Source organism: Erythrolamprus reginae, chromosome 2, assembly GCF_031021105.1.
Source record: "Erythrolamprus reginae isolate rEryReg1 chromosome 2, rEryReg1.hap1, whole genome shotgun sequence".
Taxonomy (NCBI): domain Eukaryota; kingdom Metazoa; phylum Chordata; class Lepidosauria; order Squamata; family Dipsadidae; genus Erythrolamprus; species Erythrolamprus reginae.
The window spans coordinates 330,364,594-330,381,089 of NC_091951.1; the positions used below are offsets into that span (position 1 = coordinate 330,364,594).

General features: G+C 40.4%; 1 long non-coding RNA gene across 1 annotated transcript; it reads left to right on the plus strand.

Moving 5' to 3' along the window:
• The first annotated feature begins 2,413 nt into the window (after positions 1-2,413).
• Positions 2,414-3,278, plus strand: LOC139159040 (uncharacterized). Its single transcript, XR_011557797.1, has 3 exons — positions 2,414-2,474; positions 2,871-2,996; positions 3,226-3,278. It is a non-coding gene; the product is annotated as an uncharacterized lncRNA (long non-coding RNA).
• The last annotated feature ends 13,218 nt before the right edge of the window (positions 3,279-16,496 follow it).

Consider the following 16,496-nt stretch of genomic DNA (forward strand, 5'->3'; position numbering starts at 1 on the left):
CTGATTTGAGATTTCTATTCCAAAGGTTATTTTGAATGCTATTTATAACAGGATAGGATAGAGCCTCAGTGGTGCAGTGATTAGAGTACAGTACTGCAAGCTACTTCTGCTGATCCCCAACTGCCAGCAGCTTGGAAGATCGAATCTCAGTAGGCTTAAGGTTGACTCAGACTTCCAACCTTCCATGGTCAGTAAAATGAGGACCCAGGTTGTTGGGGGCAATATGCTTACTTTCTGTAAACTGCTTAGAGAGGGCTGTAAAGCATTGTGAAGCGCTATATAAGTCTAAATGCTATTGCCATTGCTATTTAAACATTTTTTATAATGTCATAGAGATGCTGGTGAATGGACATATTTGAATGGTTATTCAAAAGAATGAGTTGATTTCATGATGCAATATTTTATTAAAGAAAAGTAATACAAGCCGGGGTGGCGCATCAGGTAGAGTGCAGTACTGCAGGCCACTAAAAGCTGACTGTAGATCTGCAGGTCAGCGGTTCAAATCTCATCACTGGCTCAAGGTTGACTCAGCCTTCCATTCTTCCGAGGTGGGTAAAATGAGGACCCGGATTGTGGGGACAATAGGCTTGCTCTGTTAAAAAGTGCTGTTGCTAACATGTTGTAAGCCGCCCTGAGTCTAAGGAGAAGGGCGGCATAAAAATCTAATAAATAAAATAAGAATAAATGAATACAAAACTCCAGCCAAGTCACAAGTGTTCTACTCACAATCAACTTTTATTTCCCGTCGTCTTACAAGTGTTCAATGTGGCCACCACCTGCAACATGAGCAACGTCAATGTGATAAGAGTATTCCCCCCAGGCACGCGAGGAATACTCCCGAGAGCATATCACAATCCACTGAGTTGATTGCTGTTGTTATTCAATGTTTAAGGTCATTGAAGTTAGTGGTAGCGGTGGAGCATAAGCTTAGATAACTCCTCTTTCAAATAGTCACTGACTCATTGCATGATGATGCTTGAGAACTGAAGCAATTCTTCATGAAATCGTTATTCATTCTTATTGAATAATCCTGTATTTAATAGCTTCCTATATCAAACATCAGCGAAAGAGAATGAAGCAAGCAGATCTCATTGCAGAAACAATGATGTTTAAGTTGGGTAGACCTAATGCCTGAAGCTCTGAGAAGCTCTGCCTAGCCCCTTTCCACTCTTGGAAATTTCTGGTACTCTGGACACTGTTGACCTACAATACAACATCTAGGAATCTGAGTTAATGTAACTATTAAAAAATGGGGATTTGCAAATCAGAAGCATCTACCACGCTTCTCTGAAAATAAGACTCAAGTGGAAAATAAGCCCTAGCATGATTTTTCAGGATATTTGTAATATAAGACCTTGCCCCCAAATAAGCCCCAGTTAAGATCATCAACCAGATGCCTTTCGTAAACTTCGTAAAACCCACTTCTGCCGCCAGGCATGGGGGAACTGAGACATTTCCCCTGGGCCTATACCATTTATGCATGATATGTTTGTGTGTATGTTTTTTTGAAAATAAGGGGTTTTTAATGACTTTTAATTATTAGATTTGTTATACATTGTACTAGCTAGAGGTATAACAAGCAGGAAGAGGGAGATTATGATCCCGCTATATAGAATGCTGGTGAGACCACATTTGGAATACTGTGTTCAGTTCTGGAGACCTCACCTACAAAAAGATATTGACAAAATTGAACGGGTCCAAAGACGGGCTACAAGAATGGTGGAAGGTCTTAAGCATAAAACGTATCAGGAAAGACTTAATGAACTCAATCTGTATAGTCTGGAGGACAGAAGGAAAAGGGGGGACATGATTGAAACATTTAAATATGTTAAAGGATTAAATAAGGTCCAGGAGGGAAGTGTTTTTAATAGGAAAGTGAACACAAGAACAAGGGGACACAATCTGAAGTTAGTTGGGGGAAAGATCAAAAGCAACATGAGAAAATATTATTTTACTGAAAGAGTAGTAGATCCTTGGAACAAACTTCCAGCAGACGTGGTAGATAAATCCACAGTAACTGAATTTAAACATGCCTGGGATAAACATATATCAATCCTAAGATAAAATACAGAAAACAGTATAAGGGCAGACTAGATGGACCATGAGGTCTTTTTCTGCCGTCAGACTTCTATGTTTCTATGTTTCTATTATTGTTGTGAGCCGCCCCGAGTCTACGGAGAGGGGCGGCATACAAATCTAATAAAACTAAACTAAGCACTAAAGGAAAACAAGGTAGAGTCATTCTCACCAATGTGCTAACTTTGTCAAGAAATGCATTCAAACTTGATGTTCTCTCAATTTTCTGAGGTGGCTTTGTCCAACAAAACATAGATGTTGTTGTAGCTTTCTGCTCCTAAGAATTAATTTTTAGACTTAACTATTTCCCATTTTCCCTTTGTTTTTAATTCCATCATGTTCCCACTTTGAGATGATTCAGGACTGTTTCAACAATTCCCATGTTCATTTGCTGAAAGGTACAAAACAAAGTTTGATTTACAGGTGCTGAAACAATAGAAAGCTTTTTCCGCAATAAGTAAAAACTCCTGGGTAGCTGCTTGTTTAGCTGAATTTATGTCAATGAAGAATAACTTGAATGTGACCTTAGCTCTTGTTCCAGGTAGATACAGGCTAAATCCGGAATCAGTACTGCCAAGATATTTTGCATGACCTTGACTGCAAGAGCACATGCCAAATGGATGACATTTATTTTTTTCCCTTTGCCAAAAGATAATAATAAATAAATAAACAGAAACCCCTATGCACAACTTCCTTTTATTATCTGGAGATAATATAGCAGCAGTTCTTCACATCCTTTTTTAAAAAATGTCAAAAATAAGTAACTAGTAATGTTCTTTAATTTTTATCTCCAGACAGATGATCCGAGAAGTCTTTGCTCTTTGTAACAGATCTTGCAAGATTTGGAGATTATTGGAATTATCTAGATTAGGAAAAGAAATGGCTACCTTTATTTTCTTGGTGAAATGCGAAACATTTCTGTAAGTTGATGATCAGGTGGTAGTTAAATATATTACTACCTGTACTAGAGGAAAAGTAATTTTAGTATATGCTTAACATTGTATTACAAAATGTTATCTTTGATAGATAAACTGACAACTGTCCAAGTAAGAAAGCTCCACCCATTGTACATGTGTGTATGTACACCTGAGGATGCACTTTGAAAGGCAATAACACATAATTTTTCCTCATGTCTATCATCATTTATAGAATTACATCTTCTTCATGTCCTTAGCAAAACTGGGTGATTAGAACTACGGTGCCTAAAACACGATTTAAGTACAGTGGAACCCCGACATAAGAGCTGCTCTACTTAAGAGCAACTCGAGATAAGAGCTGGGAGGGGAGAGATATTTTTGTTCTACTTACAAGCCCAAATTCGAGATACAAGCGCCAAGGAGCTGTCTCCTGAAGCCAAACGCTAACTTCCGCGTTCGGCTTCAGGAGACAGCTGCGAAGCGGCGCGCGTGTTTTAAAAGGTTGCAGCCGGCCTGGGGGGCTCGGGGGGGGGGTGCTTGCAGCTTTCTTTCTTGCTCTTTTTCTTTCTCTCTTTTACCTTCCCTTCCTCTATTTCTTCTTTTCTTTCTCCTTCCCACCTTCTTCCCTCCCTCCCTCCCTTCACTCATTCCTCTCTTACTCTCCCCTTTCATAAGTTTCCTTGCTTCCTTCCTCTGTTCCTGTCCCTTCCCCCTTTCTTTCTTTCTTTCTTTCTTTCTTTCTTTCTTTCTTTCTTTCTTTCTTTCTTGCTTTCTTGCTTTCTTGCTTTCTTGCTTTCTTTCTTGCTTTCTTGCTCTTTTTCTTTCTCTCTTTTACCTTCCCTTCCTCTATTTCTTCTTTTCTTTCTCCTTCCCACCTTCTTCCCTCCCTCCCTCCCTTCACTCATTCCTCTCTTACTCTCCCCTTTCATAAGTTTCCTTGCTTCCTTCCTCTGTTCCTGTCCCTTCCCTCTTTCCTTCCTTCCTTCCCACCCTCCGTCCATTCATTCACCCATTCCTCTCTTGATCGCTTAAAGCCGGTCCCTGGTGCAAAAAGGGTTGGGGACCTCTGTCCTACAGGATTGGGTGGCAGAGAAGTTGAACATATGTAAATTTAAAAGTTTAAGAAAGTTTACAAGTTAAGTGAAAGAAACTTCATTATTCATTTATATGTACATGTACATTTCTTCATTAAAAACATGTCTTTCTGCATAATTTAGACTAACTTTGTGAGTTTTTTGAGGGCTGGAACCAATTAAAATTATTTACATTAATTCCTATGGGGAAAAGTCGTTCGAGATAAGAGCTGCTCGACTTAAGAGCCCAGGTCCGGAACGAATTAAACTCGTATCTCGAGGTACCACTGTATTGCCCGCAAGATCATATGCTGCAACGTCCTACCGGTCAATGACTACTTCAGCTTCAACCGCAACAACACAAGAGCACGCAACAGATTCAAACTTAATATTAACTGCTCCAAACTTGACTGTAAAAATTATGAGTTTAACAATCGAGTTGTCGAAGCATGGAACTCATTACCGGACTCAAGAGTGTCAACCCCTAACCCCCAACATTTCTCCCTTAGACTATCCACGATTGACCTCTCCAGGTTTCTAAGAGGTCAGTAAGGGGCCTACATAAGTGCACTAGTGTGCCTTTCGTCCCCTGTCCAATTGTCTTTCCTTTATCTCATATATCATATATATTTTCTTCCTTTCATATATCTTCTCTATTTTTACATATTATCTTTATATATATTACTTCATGTCTATTCTCTTCCATATGTATTGTGTATTGGACAAATGAATAAATTAAAAAAAGATTAAAAAGTGGTCTTCCAAACAGATAATTATGGCTATCTTCTTCTCCTTCTCCTTCATCATCATCATCAATCATCATTATCATGTGGTATTAACAGTGCACGTGATCTTGATTCTTTCCCACTGTTAATGGAGTTCATCCAACAGAGTTCTAGGCCGTATAAACAGAGGAATAGAATCAAGATCCCCTGAAGGGTTAACACCACTTTAAAATGCCTTGGTAAGGCCACACTTGGAATACTGCATCCAGTTTTGGCTGCCACAATGTAAAAAGGATGTTGAAATTCTAGAAAAGGTGCAGAAAAGAGCAACAAAGATGATTAGGGGACTGGAGACTAAACCATGTAAAGAGTGCTTGCTATAGTTGGGTATGTCTAGTTTAATGAAAAGAAGGACTAGGAGTGACATGATAGCAATGTTCTGATATCTCTGAGGTTGCCACAAAGAAGAGGGAGTCGAGCTATTCTCCAAAACACCTGACAAGAAACAATGGGTGGAAATTAATCAAGGAGAGAAGCAACTAGAACTAAAAAGAAATTTCCTGACAATTAGAACAATTAATTGATGGAACAACTTGCCTCCAGAAGTTGTGAATGCTCCAAAAATGGAGGTTTTAAATGAGATTGGACAACCATTTGTCTGAAATGGTATAGGGTTTCCTGCCTAAGCAGGGAGTTGGACTCCAAGGTCCCTTCCAACTCAACTCAACTCAACTCTTCCATTCCATTCCCTTCTCCTTCCACTTTTCTCAGGAATTAGACCCTTTTCCAGCTTTGCAGGATATATTCAAAATACAATATTATTATTACTTCCATATTTATATTATGTGTATATTATGTTATATTATATTTATATTATATTTCTTCTCAGGGCTCAAGGTGATACAAAAAAAAGGAAGAGGTCTCTCTTCCTTTTATACTATCACAACAGCCTCCAAGAGAAACACTAACTGATGAAGTTAGTTCCATGATCTTGAACCAAATCTACCTAGACATAAGCCCAATATTTTAATCAATACATTACACTGCCTTTGGGTGTAATCCTGGTTATTAAGGCATTTCAAACAAATCCTGGTTTAAAAATGGGTCTTAGCATGATGTATGAATCCTACCACTCATCTCCCCTGCACTTGTCAGGACAATGTTTTTATAAGATAATCTTTTGAGTGCCAAAGACCTTACTTACATTTTCCATTCTGCAGCAAATACAAGTAGTATCTTCAGACCGTTGCAAGAAAGACATATTTTCCAAGCGCCCTGCAAATATTTTTTAAAGCTTTCTTCCCTCTCCAAAAAGTGGGAGAGGCTACTCTGCTTAGTTACAGAGTGCTTCAACTGTCTTCTGAATTTCTTTTGGTGTTTCTGAACATTCTTTATTTTTGGGGATACAGGAAAAAGTTTGAATAGGAATATTTTTTCTGCACTGTGATGGAATTCTTTAAGAGTAAATGATCGTATCAGCTGTTGCAAATGCCAAGGAATATCTTTAGGAGGCTGGCACACAACTACCCTGTGGGAAAGATTTTTATTTCTATGTTTTGGAAAGAATTCTTGTTTGAATGCCTAGGAAAACATGGGTGCAACCACAGCCAGCAGGAAGAATATCTTGGTTCTATTCCCACTCAGATACAGAATAACATAATTCTCAAAAAGGCTGCTTGGCTCAGTTTCTAAATAGCACTCATATGCATTTAGCAATGCAGGAATGCTCATTTGAATGTGATTCTATCTGGTTTTGCATGTTTTCATCAATACCCAGTTATACATCTCCACCCCATGTCCAGTCAACGAAGCAGTGGAAGTGATATGCCGTTGCCTGGAGGCTGTTTGGGTCTGGATGGGTGTCAACAAACTCAAACTCAACCCAGACAAGACGGAGTGGCTGTGGGTCTTGCCTCCCAAGGACAATTCCATCTATCTGTCCATTACCCTGAGGGAGGAACTACTGACCCCCTCATCTGTATCATCCCTGGATTTAATGACACATCCACACATGCGTAGAGTGATACATAGGAGACAACAACTGAAGGATTATTACAAGAGAAAATGAGGCCACCTGTGGTTGGGTGGGGCTGCTGTAATTAGTGCTACAGATAAAAGTGCAGCCTGGTGTGTTAGCCTCATGGCAGTTGATCTGATTCATTGTTTCGTCAAGGTCATGGTTTTTTGCTGTTCAGGATTGTGTGTGGACTTTAGAATTGGACTCAATTTCCCAGTGATTGGGTGAGCAATTGGATTGCATTTAACCTGTGCCTTGCGTGTACCAGAAAATCCCTTTGACATTTAAAAAGGGAGCTGTTTCTGTTTTTCTGTTTATAAAAACTTTTGGGTTTTCCTTTTATCGTGTGGTGTGTGTCTTCCTGGACTAATTACCCTGTAATCACGGGCGGTTGAAACACGCCAGCAGAACAAACATAAACTGACTGAGGAGAGATTCCACCTGGAAATGAGGAGAAATTTTCTGACAGAGCAATCAACCAATGGAACAGCTTGCCTTCGGAAGTTGTGGGAGCTTTACCACCAGAAGCTTTCAAGAAGTGACTGGGCTGCCATCTGTCAGAAATGGTGTAGGGCAGTGATGGTGATCCTTTTTTCCTTTGGGTGCTGAAAATGTGTGTGCATAAACCTGTGTGAGTGCCCACACCCATAATTCAATGCCTGGGGAAGGCAAAAATTGCCTCCCCTACCTCCTCGGAGGCCCCCTGGAGGCCGGAAATGGCCTGTTTCCTCCATCCCCCCAGAGGGCCTCCAGAAGCTGAAAATACCCTCCCAGAGCCTCTGTGCAAGCCAAATATCAACTGGCGCACATAAGTGCTAGAGCTGAGCTAGGGCAACGCTTGCATGCCAGCAGAAATGGCTCTGTGTGCCACTTGTGGCACCCATGCCATAGATTCGCCATCACTGATGTAATAATAATAATAATAATAATAATAATTATTATTATTATTATTATTATTATTTATTAGATTTGTATGCCGCCCCTTTCCGAAGACTCGGGGCGGCTCACAACAACGATAAAAACAATATAATACTGGCACAAATCTAATATTAAAAAAAACTAAAAACCCTATCATAATTAAAAACCAAACAGCACATACATACCAAACATATATTATAATAAGCCTGGGGGAAAGGTGTCTCAAATCCCCCATGCCTGGCGGTATAGGTGGGTCTTAAGTAGTTTATGGAAGACAAGGAGGGTGGGAGCAGTTCTAATCTCTGGGGGGAGTTGATTCCAGAGGGCCGGGGCCGCCACAGAGAAGGCTCTTCCCCTGGGGCCCGCCAGTCGACATTGTTTAGTCGACGGGACCCGGAGAAGGCCAACTCTGTGGGACCTTATCGGCCACTGGGATTTGTGCGGTAGCAGGAGGTTCCAGAGGTACTCTGGTCCAATGCCATGTAGGGCTTTAAAAGTCATGACCAACACTTTGAATTGTGACCGGAAACTGATCGGCAGCCAATGCAGGCCACAGAGTGTTGTAGATACGTGGGCGAATCTGGGAAGCCCCACGATGGCTCTCGCGGCCGCGTTCTGCACGATCTGGAGTTTCCGAACGCTTTTCAAAGGTAGCCCCATGTAGAGAGCGTTGCAGTAATCGAACCTCGAGGTGATGAGGGCATGAGTGTTTGTGAGCAATGACTCCTTGTCCAAATAGGGCCGCAACTGGTGCACCATTTGATGTAGGCTCTTCTTGGGCAGGGGTTTGGACTAGATGTCCCACAAGGTCCCTTCCCTCTCTGTTAATCTGTAGCTGTATTTGACGATGCCACTCTGAACTCAGTGACAGCAGGTAAGTTAATAACCAAAGACTTCGAGTTTAAAACATGATTCAGGGTCCAGAAATTCCTCTGAATGTGGGTCTGTGAGTTCATTTTTGTTCTGAAGAAGTTTCCGGTTTCCATATTGAGCAAGTAGAACAGCCTTCCTTTCTTCATGTCCCTCTAAAAGTGCAGTTTGTACAAATGCTTTGTTTGTCTTTGGAAAGAGTTTTCCCAGAATGGAAGTCACCAGAATGTTGTTGCTTCAAGAGCAAATACCAGTCACCAAAATAACTTGACACAGAAGATTGATTCTTCGACTTTGTTTTCAATTAATTTCACAAAAGTTCTTTTAAAAAGTGGTGTGTGTGTGTGTGTGTGTTTATTATTTTATTTTATTTATTTCCTACTGGGAAAAAAGAGAAGATTATTATTTCTGCCAGTAAATAATAAGCTGGCTGGAAGGAATACATGAATTAACTTGATCCTACGTAGCTTCTGTTCTGGCAATCTCACACTACTGACTAGAGCCTACAAAACCTATGCCAGACCCATTCTCGAATACAGCTCATCTGTCTGGAACCCACACCACATCTCAGACATCAACACTCTCGAAAACGTCCAAAGATATTTCACCAGAAGAGCCCTTCACTCCTCCACTCGAAACAGAATATCCTACGAAAATAGACTAACTATCCTGGGTCTAGAAAGCTTAGAACTGCGGTGCCTAAAACACTATTTAAGTATTGCCCACAAGATTATATGCTGCAACGTCCTTTCGGTCAACGACTACTTCAGCTTCAACTGCAACAACACAAGAGCACTCAACAGATTCAAACTTAATATTAACCGCTCCAAACTTGACTGTAAAGAATACGACTTTAACAATCGAGTTGTCGAAGCGTGGAACTCATTACTGGACTCAATAGTGTCAACTCCCAACCCCCAACATTTCTCCCTTAGACTCTCCACAATTGACCTCTCCAGGTTCCTAAGAGGCCAGTAAGGGGCGTATATAAGTACACTGATGTGCCTATCGTCCCCTGTCCAATTGTCTTCCCCTACCTTATCTATCTATCTATCTATCTATCTATCTATCTATCTATCTATCTATCTATCTATCTATCTATCTATCTATCTACCTACCTACCTACCTACCTACCTACCTACCTACATACATACATACATACATACATACATACATCAAGAATAGTCCTAAAAATGCGAGTTCCAGGTACATACGTGAATGATGAGGCAGCAGCCATCTCGATCACCGGGCAATGAGCAGACTGAGTAATGCTTTATAAAGATGTTTGTCTCCCACGGCATTTTAATACTCTGACGAAGTTAGCAGTACGCTAACGAAAGCTAAGTGGTTTTATTAAAGTCTCTATGTTCCGGTGATCGAGATGGCTGCTGCCTCATCATTCACATACATACATATATATACATATATCATATATATTCTCTCCTTATCTCTTATATCATATATATCCTCTTTTTCCTTCTATCTTTATATATATTACTTAATGCCTACTCTCTTCCATATGTATTGTATATTGGACAAAGAATAAATAAAAAAATAAATACAAAATAAATTGCCATGCGTCCAGAGACTAACATTGAATTCTGAAAAGCCAAACATTAATAGTTCAAGTAAACAGAAAGAACTTTTAAATATTGTACCTAAGCAGAAAAAGATGACACACATTCCAACCATCTATGCTTACTGACAAACATTTTTATTCTCAAGAATCTATTATTCCCAATTCTTCTTTTGATGTTCTTTGTAGATTCTTTTAAAAGTCCAACCAACCAGCATGCACAGAGTGGTTTTTGTGGGAAACAAAATAGGAGGGAACACAGTATAAACATCTGGAAATTATTGAGGAAACAGTGGTGGTAAGGTTGCATTGAAATGGCCCTTTTATATTGGACAGCAATGGAACAAGATGACATTTTGAATATCATTTTTCAGGACCAAGGGTTATATGGACATACAGTGGTACCTCTACTTATAAACTTAATTTGTTCCGTGACCAGGTTCTTAAGTAGAATAGTTTGTAAGAAGAAGCAATTTTTCCCATAGGAATCAATGTAAAAGCCAATAATTTGTGTGATTGGGGAAGCCACAGGGAAGGTGGAGACCCTGTTTCCTCCCAGGAGATTCCTAGAGAAGCCCCATAGAGCCTACTCCCCACCTTTTCTGGCCCTAGGAGATTCCTAGAGAGGCCCCCCAGAGGCTTCTCCCTGCCTTTTCCGGTTACAGTTTTGGAGGCTCAGGTTTGTAAGTGAAAAATGGTTCTTGAGAAGAGACAAAAAAATCTTGAGCACCCGGTTCTTATCTAGAAAAGTTCGTAAGCAGAGGCATTTGTAGGTAGAGGTACCACTGTACTTCTTGCAGACAGAACAAGTCCTATAGATGGAAAACTGATGATCAATATCTTGCATCAAGTATCAATGTAGATTCAATTTCTTATGCATTGATCAATAAACAGTTTGCTTTTCTGGAGTTGCTCTCTCAGTTTCAGTATTGTTACAGGCCTGAAGATTTTCAGTTTCGGTCCTTAACATCTTGGTATACTATATTTTACAAATACAGTGGTACCTCATCTTACGAACGCCTCTTCTAACGAACTTTTCAAGATACGAACCCGGTGTTTAAGATTTTTTTGCCTCTTCTTCTGAACTATTTTCACTTTACGAACCCAAGCAGCTGCTGCTGGGATGAAGGGGTTTCTTTTTTCCCCCTTTTTTGAAGAAAGAAAAGGGAGGGGCAGCTTGGAGGAGTAAAGATTTTGCATGCTTGCAAAAGCACTGAAACGGTGTCCTTTTAAGAAAGAAAAGGGAGGGGCAGCTTGGAGGAGTAAAGATTTTGCATGCTTGCAAAAGCACTGAAACGGTGTCCTTTTAAGAAAGAAAAGGGAGGGGCAGCTTGGAGGAGTAAAGATTTTGCATGCTTGCAAAGGCACTGAAACTGTCTTTTGAAAAAAGAAAAGGGAGGGGCGCCCCCTTGCCTTTCTTCCTTCCCACTCACCCTTTAGCCTAGCCTTGCTTCTTCCACCCGCCCCCTTTAGCTGCTCCTCCCTGCCCTCTGTTCGCCTCCCTTCTAAAGTTTGGGATTTTCCTGAAGGATTTGCACGCATTATTTGCTTTTACATTGATTCCTATGGGAAACATTGTTTCATCTTACGAACTTTTCACCTTACGAACCTCCTCCTCGAACCAATTAAGTTCGTATGATGAGGTACCACTGTACCTCCACAGTGCTCAATATCCAGTATTTGTCAACCTTGGCTGCTTTAAGCTATGTGGACTTCAAACCCCAGAATTCTATATACAGTGATCCCTCGATTAGCACGGGGGTTACGTTCCAAGACCTCCCGTGCTAATCGATTTCCGCGTTATACTGGTGCGGAAGTAAAAAACACCATCTGCGCATGTGCACCATTTGTTCCATGGCCGCACATGCGCAGAAGGTGGAGCGACGCAAGTTCGGAGGCTGGCAATACAATGGTGATTTTTCCGGGATCCTCGCCGCTACCCCCCCGCCCGCCCGATTCGCCCCTGTCACCGGCTTTCTTGGGGCAGCGCTGGCGGCAATGGCAACCTTCCCTCCCTCCCTCCTTCCTTCCTTCCTCTCACCGGCTTTCTTGGGGAAGCGCTGGCGGCAATGGCAACCCTCCCTCCCTCCTTCCTTCCTTCCTCTCACCGGCTTTCTTGGGGCAGCGCTGGCGGCAATGGCTTCCTTCCCTCCTTCCCTCCCTCCCTCCTTCCTTCCCTCCCTCCTTCCTTCCTTCCCTCCCTCCCTCCCTCCTTCCTTCCCTCCCTCCTTCCCTCCTTCCCTCCTTCCTTCCTTCCCTCCCTCCTTCCTTCCCTCCTTCCTTCCTTCCCTCCCTCCCTCCTTCCCTCCCTCCTTCCCTCCCTCCTTCCCTGCTCCTTCCTTAAAAAACACTTAAATACAGTATGTAATGACAGAATAAAAAACCCCAGCCCTTACCTGCGTTTCCCTCATCTGCATCTGTATCCTCCTGCTCTTTTTAGCGTCGCCGCCTCCACTCCGTGTGCAATGTTTAGGAGGCATCTTGCAACAAGTCTGAACAAGTTCCAACAGTTGCAAAGCTTTTTTTTGCGTTTGCAACGATTGGTCGAGATTTTGGCCAATCAGCAATCAGTATGACGTCATCGGGCGGAAAAAACCGTGGTGTAGCAAAAAAAACCCGCGGACTTATTTTTTAATTAATATTTTTTGAAAAACCGTGTTGTAGCGTTCCGCACTAATCGAGACCGTGCTGATCGAGGGATCACTGTACAGGAGTCTTTATAATTCCTTCATTTGTTTTACTTCATTTTTCAGGTTGGCTTTGAACGGAAGAATGGTATATGGGGAAATAATTTAAAAATGGCTAAATGGTTATTAGAGGTAGTCCTCTGTTTACAACAGCTTGCTTAGTGACAAGTTACAAATGCACTGTAAAAAGTCACATCACATTTTCCAAAGTGCTTATGAAACTGTGAGAGGAATAAGAACATAGAGACAGTCCAAAGGGACATTGTGTTCCCAAAATTAAAAGCCATAATTGACTTAGAACAGTGACTAATCTTGATTTGATATTTGATATATTTTGGAGGGTGGAGAAAGTCCTACATTTTATTCCAATTAAAGGTGTAAGGAATACAGTGAAATTATATAAAATGCAGTGTAAAATGTAAATATGTTTCCACTGCTTTGTCCACTTATCTAGTAAAGCTAAATCATTTACCATATTACAGACCTTCCCCTATGTCACTTACAAAGATATTAAAAAGAATAGGACCCAGAACAGACCCATGTGGCACACCGCTTGTAACCAGGCTCTTCTGCAGGCTGAGGAGACACCAACAATTTGATATAGGGTGAGGTTGCACTAACAAATGCATATAAATCTTAAAAGTATAAAATGTTGATTTTGGCTGCAGCTATTGCTAAACAGCAGGAGAAATACCGGAAGCTCCTGCTGCTTCCTTTGCTTCTCAGAACACATTCTCTCGCAACACTTTACTTGGATGGATTCCCTGTCCGCCTGCAAACACAGCCCAAAATACACTACTCAAAAAAGTAAAGGGAACACTTAAACAACAGAATATAACTACAAGTATTCAATGAGAATATTTCATTCATTCAGATCTAGGATGTGTTATTTGAGTGTTCCCTTTATTTTTTTGAGCAGTATACATGAAATTAGATTTTCCTTCCCTTGTCTACCTGCCCCTCACTTGATTATTTCATCTTTTAGTTTTGCTGAATCAGCAGCACATCCGTTTCACAAGGATACAATTTTGCAATTGTAAAGAAAAAGAAAAAGAAGGATTAACAAAGTTTAGGAAGCTGCATCTTGTACTAAGAGTAATTGGCGAAGTCTAGCAGAGAAACTGTAAATGGCTTTGGTTGCCTAAGAACAATAGGAGTGGAATGTCCAAGTGAAAAAATAACAATGGTTTAATTTTAATTTTAACTTTTATTTATTTATTTATTTATTTTTGTCAATCAAGTATAGGATAGTAGTTTATATGCTGCTCAAAAAAATAAAGGGAACACTCAAATAACACATCCTACATCTGAATGAATGAAATATTCTCATTGAATACTTTGTTCTGTACAAAGTTGAATGTGCACAACAGCATGTGAAATTGAGTGTCAATCGGTGTTGCTTCCTAAGTGGACAGTTTGATTTCACAGAAGTTTGATTTACTTGGAGTTATATTGTGTTGTTTAATAGTTCCCTTTTTTTTTCTTTTTTTTTTTGAGTAGTGTACAAAATTGAACGGGTCCAAAGACGGGCTACAAGAATGGTGGAAGGTCTTAAGCATAAAACGTATCAGAAAAGACTTAATGAACTCAATCTGTATAGTCTGGAGGACAGAAGGAAAAGAGGGGACATGATCGAAACATTTAAATATGTTAAAGGGTTAAATAAGGTTCAGGAAGGAAGTGTTTTTAATAGGAAAGTGAACACAAGAACAAGGGGACACAATCTGAAGTTAGTTGGGGGAAAGATCAAAAGCAACATGAGAAAATATTATTTTACTGAAAGAGTAGTAGATCCTTGGAACAAACTTCCAGCAGACGTGGTTGGTAAATCCACAGTAACTGAATTTAAACATGCCTGGGATAAACATATATCCATTGTGAGATAAAATACAGGAAATAGTATAAGGGCAGACTAGATGGACCATGAGGTCTTTTTCTGCCATCAGTCTTCTATGTTTCTATGTACAAACATAACATAGAAAGTAATGATTAAAAAAATACAATAGGACAATAGGACAGGGATGGTAGGCACAATGGTGCGCTTATGCACGCCCCTTACAAACCTCTTAGAAAGGGGGACCTGACAATCTGAGGTTGAAGATTTGGGGGTTGGGGGAAGAAACAACAGAGTCAGGTAGTCAATTCCAGGCATTGATCACTCTATTGCTGAAATCATATTTTCTGCAGTCTAGTTTGGAACGGTTTAAATTTAGTTTGAATCGTGGAATTATTGGATATGTCCGAAGTTAATTAACCCAGGTCCCGGGACATTTTTGAAAAGGCGCGAGATGCGGGACAGATTATGAAAAATGTGACTGTCCCTCGGAAAGTGGGACGTTTGGTCACCTTAGCACAGAGGCTCTGGGGACGGTGAAAAATGGGCCTACCAGGCCCACCAGAAGTTGGGAAACAGGCCATTTCTGGCCTCCAGAGGGCCTCCGGGGGGACAGGGGAAGCTGTTTTTGTCCTCCCCAGGCATTGAATTATGGGTGTGAGCACTCATGCATGTGTGATAGCATGCGCCCACGCTCTTTTGGCACCCAAGGAAAAAAAGTTTCACCATCACTGCCCTATACTATCTGTGCTTTGGCATGCATGAACACCTCTTTTACATTTGATCTATTTTCTCTCATATATAGAGTACTAATGAAACCAATCCTTTCTGTCAATTCTTTAGGAATTCTTCCACATAACGGGGAAAGTCGAAAAACGGTGCTTTGACATTATTACACTTTTGAGCCTTAGTTCCTGCTGCTACATGAATTCCAATCAGCTAGAAGGAAGCTGTTTATAGAATATAAATTTTGAAGCAGAGCTGACAAGCTGATTTTTGCAGAGCAAGAGGCAGCTGTCCCAGACTACATTCTGTATTCGTGACTTCATGATCATTTATTTTAGGATGCCAGAATTTAAGAAGAGTCCTAGATTGCACTAAAATGAGCAGGTGATTATGACTGACTTTCCAAAAATATGTATTGTCTCCTTCCTGAAGTTTTGTTCTAGATGTTTCTCTTTTGGTTTGTATCCTTTTTTTGGGGGGGGGGGAGGAATAGTTGAACTCTGTTGTCCTGCACCTCACCTCCTGATGCTTAAGGGTCATTATTATTATTATTACAGTTGGTCGCACAGTCAGCCATATGTTTAGACTGAATTTGGCATTTTTAATCCACCTATCAAGTCTTTCCCAAGGATCTGAGTAGGCAGATTTTGTTACTGTTATATGCATGAACACAGGAAATTACAGCTGCCAGTTCTTACCCCGGAATTTTACTTATTAGGAGTTACCAATCAGACCTACAAGAAAGAAATTCTTTACTTAATTATACACATATTAACTGCGGCTAGAATAATATATGCGCAAAATTGGAAAGGGGAGGAAATCCCCAAGGAAGAAGAAGTTATAGCTAAAATACTAGATTGCGCTGAAATGGACATGATGACAAGAAGATTAAATGATCAAGAAGATACTAAATTTTATGAAACATGGAACAATGTTTATAAATGGATAGATAAGAAAAAATAAGATATACACATTTATTTCTAGTTAACTTTTTGTATTTGTTTTTACCCAGGTGATAACAATATTAATACTAGTTTAAATGCATTTTTTGATGATTATGACATAGTAGTTTATGTA